The sequence below is a fragment of the Carcharodon carcharias genome, chromosome 12 (assembly GCF_017639515.1).
Source record: "Carcharodon carcharias isolate sCarCar2 chromosome 12, sCarCar2.pri, whole genome shotgun sequence".
NCBI lineage: Eukaryota > Metazoa > Chordata > Chondrichthyes > Lamniformes > Lamnidae > Carcharodon > Carcharodon carcharias.
In genome coordinates this window covers 17,623,022-17,637,416 of record NC_054478.1, presented here as the reverse complement: position 1 = coordinate 17,637,416, position 14,395 = coordinate 17,623,022, and the positions used below count along the sequence as shown (strand labels likewise).

General features: G+C 46.1%; 1 protein-coding gene across 1 annotated transcript in view; it reads right to left on the bottom strand.

Moving 5' to 3' along the window:
• The window catches only part of ptprnb (protein tyrosine phosphatase receptor type Nb), a 316,865-nt gene extending 303,808 nt beyond the window's left edge, over positions 1-13,057 (bottom strand). The window contains exon 1 of the mRNA XM_041201195.1: positions 12,957-13,057. The gene's annotated coding sequence lies outside the window, so the exon portion shown is untranslated. The remainder of the gene's footprint in view (positions 1-12,956) is intronic.
• Positions 13,058-14,395: the final 1,338 nt, after the last annotated feature.

The following is a 14,395-nucleotide window of genomic DNA, read 5'->3' as shown; positions in this document are numbered from 1 at the left end:
CTGGTGACTTATCCACCTTCAAGATTGTCGGTCCCTCCAGTACTTCCTCTTTCACTATACATAATGTATCTAATATTTCACACTCCTCCTCATTAACTAGAATCTCTGCATCATCCCTCTCCTTAGTGAAGACAGAGACAAAGTACTCATTGAGAACCCTGCCCACATCTTCAACATCAACACACGAGTTACCATGTCTCTGATAGGCCCTACCTTTTCCTTAGTTATTCCCTTGCTCTTAATGTACTGGTAAAACATCTTTGGGTTTTCTTTGATTTTACCTGCTAATATTTCTTCGAATCCTCCCTTTGCTTTCCTAATTTGCATTTTCACTTCACCCCTGTACTTTCTAAATACTGCAGGAAGCTTAAAGGAGTAAAGTCTTTTGTGACTGTCAGAAGCTTTCTTCTTCTGCTTTATCTTGGCCTGTATGCTTCTAGATAACCAGGGGGCTGTAGATTTGGCAGTGCCACCTTTTTTTTTGTGGGGATATGTCTACATTGTGCCCGTAGAATCTTGCTTTTGAATGCCTCCCACTGACTTGACACTGTTTTCCCATCTAGAAGCTGTATTCAGTCCACTCTCGCCGGCTCACCTCTCCTCTTTGTAAAATTTTTCTCCCCCACAATAAGGACTTTCACTCCTGTGCTATTTTGTCTTTTTCCATAACGATGCTAAATCTAATTATATTATGGTCACTATCTCCAAAATGGTCCCCTACTGCTCCTTCATCCACTTGACCAGCTTCATTTCCTGAGACTAAATCTAGAATTGCGCCTCCTCTCGTTGGGCTTGTTACATACTGGCTGATAAAGTTCTCTTGAATGCAGTTCAAGGATTTTGTGCCCTCTCCGCCCTTCACACTGTTCCTATCCCAACTGATATTAGGATAGTTGAAGTCCCCAATGATTACTGCCCTATTGTTTTTGCACTCAGAAATCTAACTACATATTTGCTCTTCTAACTCCCTCTCACTATTTGGGGGTCTATAGTACACACCGAGCAGTGAGGCTGCCCCATTTTTATTTGAGCTCAACCCATATGCTTCATGTGATGCTTCATATAGTACATCATCCCTCCTCAGAGCTGTGATTGATTCTTTAAGCAATAATGCTACACCCCCACCTTTTTTTATTCCCCCCTCTATCCTGCCTGAAAACCCTATATCCAGGGATGTTGAGCTGCCATTTTTGCCCCTCCTTTAGGCAAGTTTCCATTATAGCAGCGAAATCATGTTACCATGTGTCTATCTGCGCCCTCAGCTCATCAGCTTTACCTGCGATACTCCTCACAGTTACACATATACCTCTTAACATTGCCAACTTCCTGTGCTGTACACGTTTTAAACCTGTGCTTCTGTCTTTCAGAGTCACTCACTAATTCTCTGTCTCCTGTTCCCAGCTCTGACTTTGCCCTCAGGTTCCCACCCCACACCGCAACCCCCACCCCCACCCCCCCCCCCCCCCCCACCCCTCCCCCCCCCCACCCCCCCCGCCAATCTAGTTTCAACCACACCTCCCCCTACAGCACCAGCAAATCTCTGTGAGAATATTCGTCCCATTCCTGTTCAGGTGTAGACCGTCCGGCTTGTACAGGTCCCACCTTCCCCAGAACCAATCCCAATGCCCCAGAAATCTGACGCCCTCCATCCTACACCAGCTTTCCAGCCATGTGTTTATTCACTCAATTCTCCTATACTCGTTTGCATGTGGGACTGGGAGTAATCCTGAGATTTCTGCTTTAGAGTTCTTACTTTTCAATCTCCTTCTAGCTCCCTGACGTCTGCTTTCAGGACCTCATTCCCTTTCCTACCTAAGTCATTGGTGCCAACGTGGACCACGACCTGTGGCTGATCACCCTCTGCCACAGCCATGCCCTGCTTCTCCATGACATTCTTGACCCTGGCACCAGGGAGGCACCATACCATCCTGGAGTCATGTCTACGACCACAGAAACACCTGTCTGGTTCCCCTAACCAACAAATCCCCTATCACTATAGCTCTTCCTTCCTTTCTTCCTCTCCTCCAGTAGAACTGAACCACTCATGATGCTTTGACTACCTCAATTTAACACAGGGAGAAACCAAAACATTACAACCAGGGCATCATTCACCAAGCTTAAGGCCCATAGATAGGGGGAAATGGGAGATCAGGTGATGCAGTGGGTAGTGCCCTTGCCCCGAGCCAGGCCCACCCCAGGACTTGATGGCCAAGGAAGGTGTGTTCATAACGTGGCCAAACAGGTCGATTATCAACCTGCAAATCCTTCCAACACACGCCAATGGCAGGGGTTTGGGGGTGTGTGGGGGGGGGGGGGGGGGGGGGAAGATTCTTGGTCAGTCGTGTGATGGAAATATCACTGGAGCCTCTCCCATCACCATCCATAGCTCCAGACTACAATATGTATGTAAAAGCTCCGTGTTGCCAGAGCAACTCAGACTCCGGGTGAGCTGTAACACAACCACTACTAGAATGAAGGAAAGTTTACTCTCAGTCTACACCTTTCATGGCCTCAGGATACGCCAAAGCTCTTTACAGCCAATGATGTACTTTTGAAGTGAAGACACTGCTGTAATTGTAAACATGGCAGTTAACATATGCATAGCAGGACCCCACAGATAGCAATCTGATAGGACCGCACAGGCTCTTTTAAAAGAGCTGTCCAATTTAGCCCCAAGCTCCATAGCCCTGCATGCAAGTCCTCTTCAAGTACACCTCCAATTGGCTTTTGAAAGTTCCTCTAGAATCGGCTTCCTCCACACTTTCAAGGTGGCCTGATCCTCTGTATGAAGTGATGTCTCTCCCTCCACCCACCCCCCCCCCATATGCTTTGATCCTCTTTAATTATTCAATGTACATACAGCAGGCTGTAAGTAACAATCTCCTTCTTAGATTCACAATCCACGTCATAGGTCAACTAATTTAGAATCAATAATAAAAGTGCGCTGTTAAATCCGAATCCATTTTACTCTGCAAGCGGCTGGCTTCGAGGCCAGGAGGACGCTTGCTGGGGACCAGCTCGCCTTTTATCTTAAACCCTTTGTGAAACAGGAGCAATGGCCCAGCTGGAGTACCATGTCTAATTCTGGGCACCACACTGTCATCGTAACGGATCTGTCAGCTTCTGAAAGGCTGTGAGGAACTTGCCCACATCCTCTCAGACACACTTGGGCACTCATCAGGAATACTTAAAGACATCAAAACTTGTTCCTGAGCTAGGGGTAGTGGGATTACCAGCTGCATCCCCACTAGGTAAAGACAAGTTCTCCCTAGCTGCTTCAACCTGCCTTTGTCCCCAACCCTTTTGTGTTTGTAATTTTTTCTCCGGCATTTCCAGCTGGAAGGCTTGCTCTCAGACTTTTTCCTGGAACTCTTTTCCTCCCTCACCTGAAACTCCAACTCCAGCCTTCACTCTTCCAGGCGAATTTTGGCTGAGGTAAACTTGGTCTGTTTCAGGTAAAAGCCAAATACTGCAGATGCTGGAAATCTAATACAATTTAGCCTACTGCATTCGCTGCTCCCAATGCGGTTTCCTCGACATTGGAGAGACCGAACTCATACTGGGTGACCGCTTTGCGGAACACCTTCGGTCTGTCCGCTAGCATGACCCAGACCTCCCTGTCGCTTGCCATTTCAACACTCCACCCTGCTCTCATGCCCACATGTCCGTCCTTGGCCTGCTGCAATGTTCCAATGAAGCTCAACGCAAACTGGAGGAACAGCACCTCATCTTCCGACTAGGCACTTTACAGCCTTCCAGATTTAACATTGAGTTCAACAACTTCAGACCATGAACCCTCTCCTCCCTCTTGACCCCTTTTTAAATAAAATTTAACAATTAAAAGTTATATGTATTTATTCATTGTTTTAAAACCCTTTTTCACCATCCCCCACCATCATCCCACCCAACAAACCCCACCCCCCACCCCCTCTCCTTGATCCTGACACAGCCATCTGTCACTTATTGTGTTTTCACAGAGCACTGACCCTTGTTCTGCTATTGACATGTTCTGCTTTCTTACCTTTATGCCATCAGCACCTTTCAGCAGTCTGTACCATTACCAATCCCTTTGTTTTGTGACCATTACATCTTTGTCAATCTCTCCTCAGCTCCCACCTATCACTGACCTTCGATCTTACTCCCCCTCTTGAAGTTCCATCACATTTCTACTTCTCTTTAGCTCTGAAGAAGTCGTACAGACTCAAAACGTTAACTCTGCTTCTCTCTCCAAAGATGCCGCCAGACCTGCTGCGTTTTTACAGCATTTTCTGTTTTTATTGCTGGTCTGTTTCAGGTTCTATGTGTTCTACCTGTTCCAAACCTGGTGTGAGGTCTGGACGCTCAGCCTCCAGCTCCTCAAGTGTTTGGGGTACCTTGTCCTTACAGGGTAATCTGAGGTAGACTGGGCACTTTTCAGAACTGAAAAATTTGAGCAATAGGTGAATCTAGCTGTTTCACGCTGCTACTACGCAGCAGCAACACGAGTGGTATTCACCACGAACAGGATGCTGCCGTCAAGCCAAAAAGATGTTCTGCCTATCACACAAATGAGTAATGTGGTATGTGAATTTCAGTGCAAGTGTGATGCTGGGTATGTGGGCTGTACGTCCCAAAGACTGGCAGATCGTATCAAACAGCATGTCCCAGCCACTGTTCGCAACGGGCAGGGTGCAGACAGTACCCAACCAGCCCATGCCTACAAAACTCAAAACAGTGTCCAATATTAGATGTGATTCCGCGATTGGACAACACTTGCTAAATAATCCTCAGTGTCCGAAGAATTACACCAACAACCAAGTTGAGATTGTCAGTTGGGCTTGCAGTGTGGCACATTTGTGTGTACTGGAAGCTACATATATTAATACACAGGACCCTGTTCTTTGTAGACAGAAAGAACATGTACACACATTGCACCTGTTTCTGCTAAACAAAATAAGTGACAGCCATTCACTGGTTCATTCCTCAGGGCAATGCCTTGACCAGAGTCAAGCTGCTTGGTTTAAATTTCAAACAATACTTGGCAGTTAATGTCAGTCACCATTAACTGGTGCATTCTCCATGGCAACGCCTCTACCTGAGCCCACTTGCTTACAAATTAGCACTCTTCTCATACCATTTAAAGTTGTTACTTACCCTGACATTGGTATTCTTGAGATTGTTCTGATGAGTGCAAGTCAAAAAGCTTCAACAAAATGTCTTTTCTCAGCAATACTCAAGGCCTGTACTACCAAACAACTATCTACAAAATCTTCAAATTAAACAAAACCAATTACATAGATGTGAGGGGAGAACTGGCTAAGGTTAATTGGGTAAATAGACCAAAAGGTATGGAGGTAAATGAACAAAGAGAGTGGGAGACATTTAAAGAAACAATTCAAAATGTTCAATAAAAATAAATTCCATTGAAAAACAAAAACTCAGTAAGAAATGCCCACCTGTGGCTCACTCAGGAAGTTAAGGATAATATTACATTAAAAGTAGAGGCTTACAATGTTGCCAAAAAAAAAAACAGAAGCAAGTCTGAGGATTGGGAGTGTTTTAGAAACCAGCAGAGGGCCACTAAAAAATTGACTAAAAAAAGGGGGAAAAAAATAGAATGAGAATAAATTAGCCAGGAATATAAAAACAGATCGTAAAGGCTCTTATTAGCATAAGTAAAAGAGTAAATATAGTTAACGTTAGTCCCTAAGCAGCAGAAGCAGGAGGAATTATCATGGGGAATGAGGAGACGGCAGTGGCATTGAGCAGATATTTTTTGTCTGTCTTCACAGTAGAAGGCACAAGTTTCAGACCAGCAACAGACGGTAACCCAGGGGCTAAAAAGCGTAAGGAAATTAATATCAGTAGAAAAGAAGTATTGGAGAAACTTGAGGGGCTAAAATCCAACAAATCCTTGGGGCCTGATGGCTTACACCCTAGGGTTCTAAAAGAGATAGCTGCAGAGATGGTGGATGTGCTATGATTTTCCAAAATTCCTTTGATTCAGGAGCAGTCCCATCGTATTGGAAGTTGGCAAACGTTACACTGCTTTTCAAGAAAGGAGGGAGAGAGAAAACGGTGAACCGCAGGCCAGTTGTTGGGAAAATACTGGAACCTATTATTAAGGAACGCTTAATAATGCACTTGGAAAAGCATAGTATGATTAGAACAAGTCAACACGATTTTACTAAAGGGAAATCCTGTTTGACAAGTTTAGAGTTTTTTGAAGATGTAACTAGTAGGGTAGATGAAGGGGAACCAGATGATGTAATATACCTGGATTTCCAAAAGGCATTCAATAAGGTGCCAAACAAAAAGGTTAATAGGCAAGATAAGGGCTCATGGAATTAGGGATAATATTTTAGCATGGATAGAGGATTTGTTAACTGATAGAAAGCAGAGAGAATGGACATAAACGGGGCATTTCCAAGTTGGTAAAGTGTGACTAGTGGAGTGTGCTGCAAGGATCAGTGCTGGGGCCTCAGCTATTTACAGTTTGTATCAATGACTTAGATGAAGAAACAGAGAGTAAAGAATCAAAGTTTGCTGATGACTCCAAGCTGGTTGGGAAGGTAAGCTGTGGGGAGGACACAGAGAAGCTGCAAAGAGATATAGACAGGTTGAGTGAGTGGGCAACAAGATGGCAGATGGAGCATAATATAGGGAAGTGTGAAGTTATCCACTTTAATCATAATAGAAAGGCAGAAATTTTAAAAAAAGGTATGAAACTTTTAAGTGTTGATGTTCAAAAAGACTTGGGTGTACTCAGACAAAGAATACCGAAATTTAGCATGTAGGTGCAGCAAGTAATTAGGAAGGCAAATGGCATGTTGGCCTTTATTGCAAGGGGGGTTGGAGTACAAGAATAAAGAAGTTTTCTACGGCAGTACAGGGTTTTCTTGAGACCACATCTGGAATACTGTGTGCAGTTTTGGTCTCACATTTAAGAAAGGATATACTTGCATCGGAAGCGGTACAGCAAAGGTTCACTAGATTGGCCGCTGGGATGAGGGGATTGTCTTATGATAAGAGGCTGAGTAAATTGGACTTATATTCTCTGGAGTTCAGAAGAATGAGAGGCGATCTCATTGAAACCTACAAAATTCTTAAAGGGCTTGAAAGGGGTGATGCTGAGAGATCATTTCCATTGGGTTGGGGAATATAAAACACGAGAGCGCAGTCTCAGTATAAGTCAATCATTTAGGGCTGAGATGTGGAGAGATGACTTCAGTCAAGGGTTGTGAATGATTGGAATTCTCTACCCCAGAGGGCTGTGGATGCTCCATTGTTGAATAAATTTAAGGCTGGGACAGACAGATTTTTGGTCTCAGGGAATTATGGGATTTGGGGAGCAGCTAGGTAAATGGAGTTGAAACCCAAGGTCAGCCATGATCATATTGAATGGTGGAGGAGGCTCGATGGGTTGAGTGGTCTACTCCTGCTCCTATTTATTATTTTTTTTTAATTCGGCGTCGCTGGCTAGGCCAGCATTTATTGCCATCTCCAGTTGCCCTTGTTTAGAGGACACTTAAGAGTCAACTGCATTGCTGTGGGTCTGGGGTCACATGTAGGCCAAACCAGGTAAGGACAGCAGACTTCCTTCCCTAAAGGACATTAGTGCACCAGATGGGTTTTTATGACAATCGACAATGATTCAGACTTTTAATTCCAGATTTTTATTGAATTCAAATGCTACCATCTGCCATGGCAAGATTTGAACCCGGGTCCCCAGAGTATTACCGTAGGTCTCTGGATTACAAGTCTCCATCGCCTCCCCTTGCCCTTGTGATCTAGATAGTGGGCATTGAGTTTCGAATTCCCTTGCATCTGGTATGAAACATGGAGACAGACAGTGTTGGCCCATCCTTAAACAATGAGATGTGTGAATTCCACAGCTGGCTGTGAGTTACCCTCATCTATATCCATATTTAGTTGGGTATTCACCAGAGACTTGATACTGTCAATAGTTTAAATACCATAATTCACATGATTTGCAGCAGTTATCTTAACAGTTTTGTGTGTGTCCAACCTTTGAAAGTATTGACTGGAAGTTCATAATACAACATATCCTTTACTGGGCGTGCCAGTAGGGTGTCAATGTATTAGTACAGGTAACAGGAGAATGATTCTTGCTGTAAGGACCCCAGAGTTCATCAAATCATCAAGGATAAATTCCGACTCACTCTTACCCTTAAAAGATGTACGCTTATTAGCAAATCTTATTTGATATCAATTATTAAGAAATTATGGCTAGACATCTGTTTCTCAGTGATATTGGTTGAGGGATGAGTATTGGCCAGGACAACAGGGAGAACTCCCACTCTCTTCCTCAATATAGTGGCCATGGGATCTTTCTCGCCCATGTGGGGGCACTGGGGGGGGCTCAGTTTAATGTCACTCACTGGGACACAGAGCTGGAGAGAGACAGAATGATGGGAATATAGCCCTAACCAAGAACTTTTTCAGCTCAACTATAATGGCCTTGTCTTCTAGAAGTTCAGTGTGGCCTCTGGTCATGGTCTGGAGAAGGGAAGACTGAGAAGCAGCACAATAGCAGTGGCTGGATTTTACAGGGTCCCATATTCCACACCCCTCCCACCCTGGATGCAAATATTTTTTAAAAATTAAATTAATTTACTGGATGTTAGTGTCGCTGGCTGGGCCAGCATTTATTGCCCACCCCTAGTTGCCCCTTGAGAAGGTGGTGGTGAGCTGCCTTCTTGAACTGCTGCAGTCCATGTGGTGTAGGTACACCCACAGTGCTGTTAGGGAGGGAGTTCCAGGATTTTGACCCGGTGACAGTGAAGGAACGGCGATATATTTCCAAATCAGGACGGTGAGTGGCTTTGGAGGGGAACTTCCAGGTGGTGGTGTAAATACGAACATGCATACAAGCTAGGAACAAGAGTAGGTCACTCAGCCCCTCGGGCCTGCTCCGTCATTCAATAAGATCATGGCTGATCTGAATGTGACCTCAACCCCACATTCCCGCCTACCCCCGATAACCTTTCAACCCCCTGTTTATCAAGAATCTATCTAGCTCGGTCTTAAAGCCTCCAAAGACTCTGCTTCCCCAGCGTTTGAAGAGAGAGTTCCAAAAACTCACGACCCTGTGAGAGAAAAATTCTCCTCATTTGTCTTAAACGGGCGACCCCTTATTTTTAAACAGTGACCCCTAGTTCTAGGCTCTCCCGCAACAGGAAACCTCCTCTCCACATCCACCCTGTCGAGATCCCTCAGGATCTTAAAGGTTTCAATCAAGTCGGTCGGGAGCCCGCCCACGAATAAGTCAGCTGCCCTGCAGCCAATGAGCGCTTTACAGGGTATTAGTTGGGGCAGGGCGAGAGTTCCACCCCCAGCTGGGGAGGGGAGTCTGACCTCAGAGGCCCACCGGCCAACGTGATTGGCTGGCAGCTGGGTAATCCCAGCAGCGCCAGGTTCGTGTGGTGGCCACTGCCGGGACTACAGCCAGAACCCAAGGGAGAGCGGGCTAATGGAGGCCGGACTTCAGGCAAGCCTGGGGTATCACCAGGGTCTGACTGGCAAGGGGGGGTGTGGGGGGGGGGTGCTGAGAGAGAGGGGTGGGGAGCTGGGTTAGAGGGGCCAATTCCTATGTTTGTATGACACAGAGTGAAGATAATTGGCTAAAGAACAAAATGAGATGATGGGAATTTATTTATTTATTTACACAGTGAGTTGCTGTGATCTGGAGCATGCTGTTGAAAGAGTGCTGGAAGCAAGTTCAATAGGAACTTTCAAAAGGCAATTAGATAAGCATTTGCGGGGCTATATGGGAAGAGTCGAGTGGGACCAATTGGAAAACCCTCTCAGAGAGCTGGTGCGGACATGATGGGCTGAGTGAGTGGCTGAGTCATTGAGTGTATTTAAGAGCGAGATAGATAGGTTCTTGATTGGTAAGGGGATCAAAGGTTACGGGGAGAAGGCGGGAGAATGGGGTTGAGAAATTTATCAGCCATGATTGAATGGCGGAGCAGACTCGATGGGCCGAATGGCCTAATTTCTGCTCCTATGTCTTATGGTTCTGCTCTTATGGTTATGGCTGCGTGGGAGGGTCAAAGGCAGGTGTATGACCTTGGTGATGGGTGCCTCCAATTGGCACAGGGGACCCCCCCCCAGAGTCCCACCCCCCCACCCCACCCTGTTGTCTGACATCAGCCCCCGCAGTACCTAGTAACCAGGGCTACCTACCTGGCATGGACTTCCTCCATCGCAGGTAAACTGGCGGAGGAGGGACGAGGCACTTAAGTGGCCATTAACTGACCCCTTAAAGGTCTCAACAGGCTCAAGGCAGAGCTGGCCCCCAGTGCTGCCACCACCCCACCCCCCCGCCCCCCCAAATAAAATGGGAGACAGGTCAGGGGGCGGGCAGGTCACGCACTGCACTTCACCAGCCTCCCTACCTTCAAACGCAGCAGGGGAGCATCAAATCCAGCCTGAGCTGTCTAAAATTGGGAATGGGTCAAGTTAGGGCAGACGTAGAGAAAACGTCTCCACTTGTAGGGGAGACTAAAACGAGGGGTCATGAATCAGAGATAGTCACTAATAAAAATAGCGAATTCAGGGGAAATTTCTTTCCTCAGTGTGATGAGAATGTGGAAGATGCTACCTCAGGTGGTTTAGATATATTTAAGAAGCTGGAGGAGGGAGAAAGGAATAGAAGGATATGTTGTTAGGATAAGGGGAGGGGGTGGGGGAGTCTCACGCGGAGCATAAACACAATCGCGGACCAGTTGGGCTGAATGGCTGGTTTCTGTGCTGTGAAATTCTATGTAAAACAAAAACTCTCAGCCAAGTTCAATCAAGTGTCCAAAGGGCAGGAATCAATGATTAGTGGTGACAAATGCTGCTCTTTTACCCCCACCCATTCCCCATATCCCAGGGAACAGAGGTTATTGGATGCTCATTTATCACAACATAACTAACTTAGCTGGCACAGAGATTAGAGGTGGGCCAAATACCAAATCACACAACACAGGGGGACACCATTTGGCCCACCATGTCTGCACTGGCTCTTTGGGAAGAACAGGAGAGTGGGACTAATTGATTAGCCTGTCAAACAGCCCTCCAAATGTTTCCTTCTAAACTTTTTATCTAATTGCCTTTTGAAAGTTCCTACTGAACTTGCTTCCAGCATCCTTTCAAACAGCATGTTCCAGGTCACAACAACTCACTGTGTAAAAACATTCTCATCATCTCATTTTGTTCTTTAGCCAATCATCTTAAATCTGTGTCATACAAACATACGAGTTAGGAGCAAGGGTACATGGGAACATAGGAGCAGAAGTTGGCCATTCAGCCCATTGAGCCGCTGCTCTGCCATTCAATATGATCATGGCTAATCATCCACTTCAATGCCTCCCCCCGCCCCCAACAAAATGATCCACATATCTCTATGTCATTGACATTTCCTCATTCAGGGCTCCTCAGGGTAGTGTCCTCGGCCCAATCATCTTCAGCTGCTTCATCAATGACTTTCCTTCCATCATAAAGTCAGAAGTGGGGATGTTCGCTGATGATTGCACAATGTTCAGCACCATTCACGACTCCTCAGATACTGAAGCAGCCCATGTCCAAATGCAGCAAGACCTGGACAATATCCAGGCTTGGGCTGACAAGTGGCAAGTAACATTCACGCCACACAAGTGTCAGGCAATGACCATCTACAACAAGAGAGAATTTAATCATTGCCCCAGGACATTCAATGGCACTACCAGCACTGAATCCCCCACTACCAACATCCTGGGGATTGGGGATTACCATTGACCAGAAACTGAATTGGACCAGCTATACAAATATTGTGGCCACAAGAGCAGGTCAGAAGCTAGGAATCCCAACTCCCCAAAGCCTGTCCACCATCTACAAGGCACAAGTCAGGAATGTGATGGAATACTCCCCACTTGCAACACTCAAAAAGCCTGACACCATCCAGGACAAAGCAGCCCACTCACTTCACACCCCAGCCATAAACATTCACTCCCTCCACCATTGACGCACAGGAGCAGCAGTGTGTACCATCAACAAGATGCACTGCAGGAACTCACCAAGGCTCCTTAGACAGCACCTTCCAAACCCACGGTCACTACCATCTAGAAGGACAAGGGCAGCAGATAGATGGGAACACCACCACCTGGAATTTCCCCCTCTGAGCCACTCACCATCCTGACTTGGAAATATATCACCATTCCTTCACTGTCGCTCAGTCAAAATCCTGGATCTCCCTTCCTAACAGCACCGTGGGTGTACCTACACCACATGGACTGCAGCGGTTCAAAGCGGCAGCTCACCCCCACCTTCTCAAGGGGCAATTAGGGATGGGCAATAAATGCTGGCCTAGCCAGCAATGCCCAAATACAATGAATGAATTTTTAAAAATTAAAAATCTGTCAACCTCTACTTTAAACATACTCAGTGCCTGAGCTCCCACAGCCCTCTGGGGTACAGAATCCCAAAGATTTATCACCCTCTGAGTAAAGAAATTTCTCCTCGTTTCGGTCCTAAGTGGCTTCCCCTTGTTTTGAAATTGTGTCCCCTGGTTCTAGACTCCCCAGCCAGGGGAAACATCTTATCTCCATCTACCCTTTAAGTGTTTTGTAGGTTTCAATGAGATCACCTCTCATTCTTCGAAACTCTAGAGAATACAGGCCCAGTTTGCCCCAATCTCTCTTCATGAGACAGTCCCACCATCCCAGGAACACATCTGGTGAACCTTTGTTGCACTCCCTCCAGGGCAATAATATCCTTCCTAAGGTAAGGGGACCAAAACTGCACACACTACTCCAGGTGTGGTCTAGCCAAGCCTCTATACAATTGAAGCAAGACTTCACTCCTCCTGTAACCAAATCCTCTTGCGATAAAGGCTAACATTCCATTAGCCTTCCTAACTGTCTGCTGCACCTGCATGTGAGCTTTCACTGACTTATGGACAAGGACACCCAGGTCCCTTTGTAATCTCTTACCATTTAAGAAATACTGTGTCCTATGGTCACTGACCAGATAAACATGGAGATGAGGAGTGGAATCATATAGAACAAATTTTGATCAATTCTGATCACATCTCAAGGAAGGGGCAGAAAAAATGCGACTCCGATAATCCCTGCAGTGTGGGCCCCTGCTTCACGTTAATTAAAGGCCAACTCGCTCAATTCAAAGAGTCAGTAAGAAACTCTTGTGTTTTCCTCCACAACCTTGAAACCCTTTGTTGCATCAAAGAGAGAGAGAGAGAGAGAGAGAGCCATTGACTGTACAATTGTTCATAGAAAGACTTGGCCATTGCCATGGCAACAAAGCGAGCATGCGAATCTCTGGCTCATGAGGCCAGAAGCTGCGTTGCTGGCTGCGAGGGTAGAGTGTGCAACTTATTAAACGTGAGCAGACAGATCACAGGCTGAAGCATGAATTTAAACACTTTCACCAATCCCCCCTCCAAGCGCCTCACAAGCATCTTCCAAAAGGATTCTTTTCCCCCCCTCTTTCTCTCTCTCTCTCTCTCTCTGTCTTAAACTAAGCTGGGCAGGAGGGGAGGTTAAGACAAGTCATTGGGTTTTTTTTTCTTTCAGTTTCACTTCTGATGGTCTCGCATCGAGTACTGCAGCGTGAGTCAACCCCAGTGATGCAGCCACCAGTCACATCACAAGCTCCAGCCAATGCCATCGCAGCTTAAAAAGGGAATGGGAACGTCATAATGTCGACAGCAAGCCCCAGACTCTCTCAGATCATCAGACGCAGGATAAGAAACCACTTCATTGAATATCTGCATGGTGCCCTCCAATAACGTCTCCTACACTGGGAATGGCTCCCCACGTGAACCAACAAAGTTTTAACTCTACGCAATTTGAGTAAGATTGGCAATAATTAACTCCCGCCCCCACCACCTCTATGTTTTCCTCGCAAGGGAAGCAGTGACTTGCGTTTATTAGTGCCACATCATTCCCAGAATGCTTCACCTGTACAGAATCATACAGCAGAGGAGGAGGCCATTCAGCCCATCATACCTATGCCAGCTCTTTGAAAGAACTATCCAATTAGTTCCCCCTCCCCCGACTCGTTCCCCCAGAGCCCTGCAAATTTCTCCAGTTCAACTATTGATCCAATTCCCTTTTGAAAGTTCCTATTGAATCTGCTTCCACCGCCCTTTCAGGCAGCGCCTTCCAGACCACAACAACTCACTGTGTAAAAAAAATTTCAGCTTCCCTCTGGTCCTTTTGCCAATTATGTTAAATCAATGTCCGACCCCTCCTGCTATTGAAAACCGTTTGTGTCAGAAGAGGGTTAATGTGAAATTAGCAAAAAAGACAAACAACGAGGATTCTACCAAAGGCCACCCACTGCAGAAGAGGCTATTGCATGAATACAGAATTCTACACATTGGGAGTGAGGAGGAGATGGGTGTGGGGGG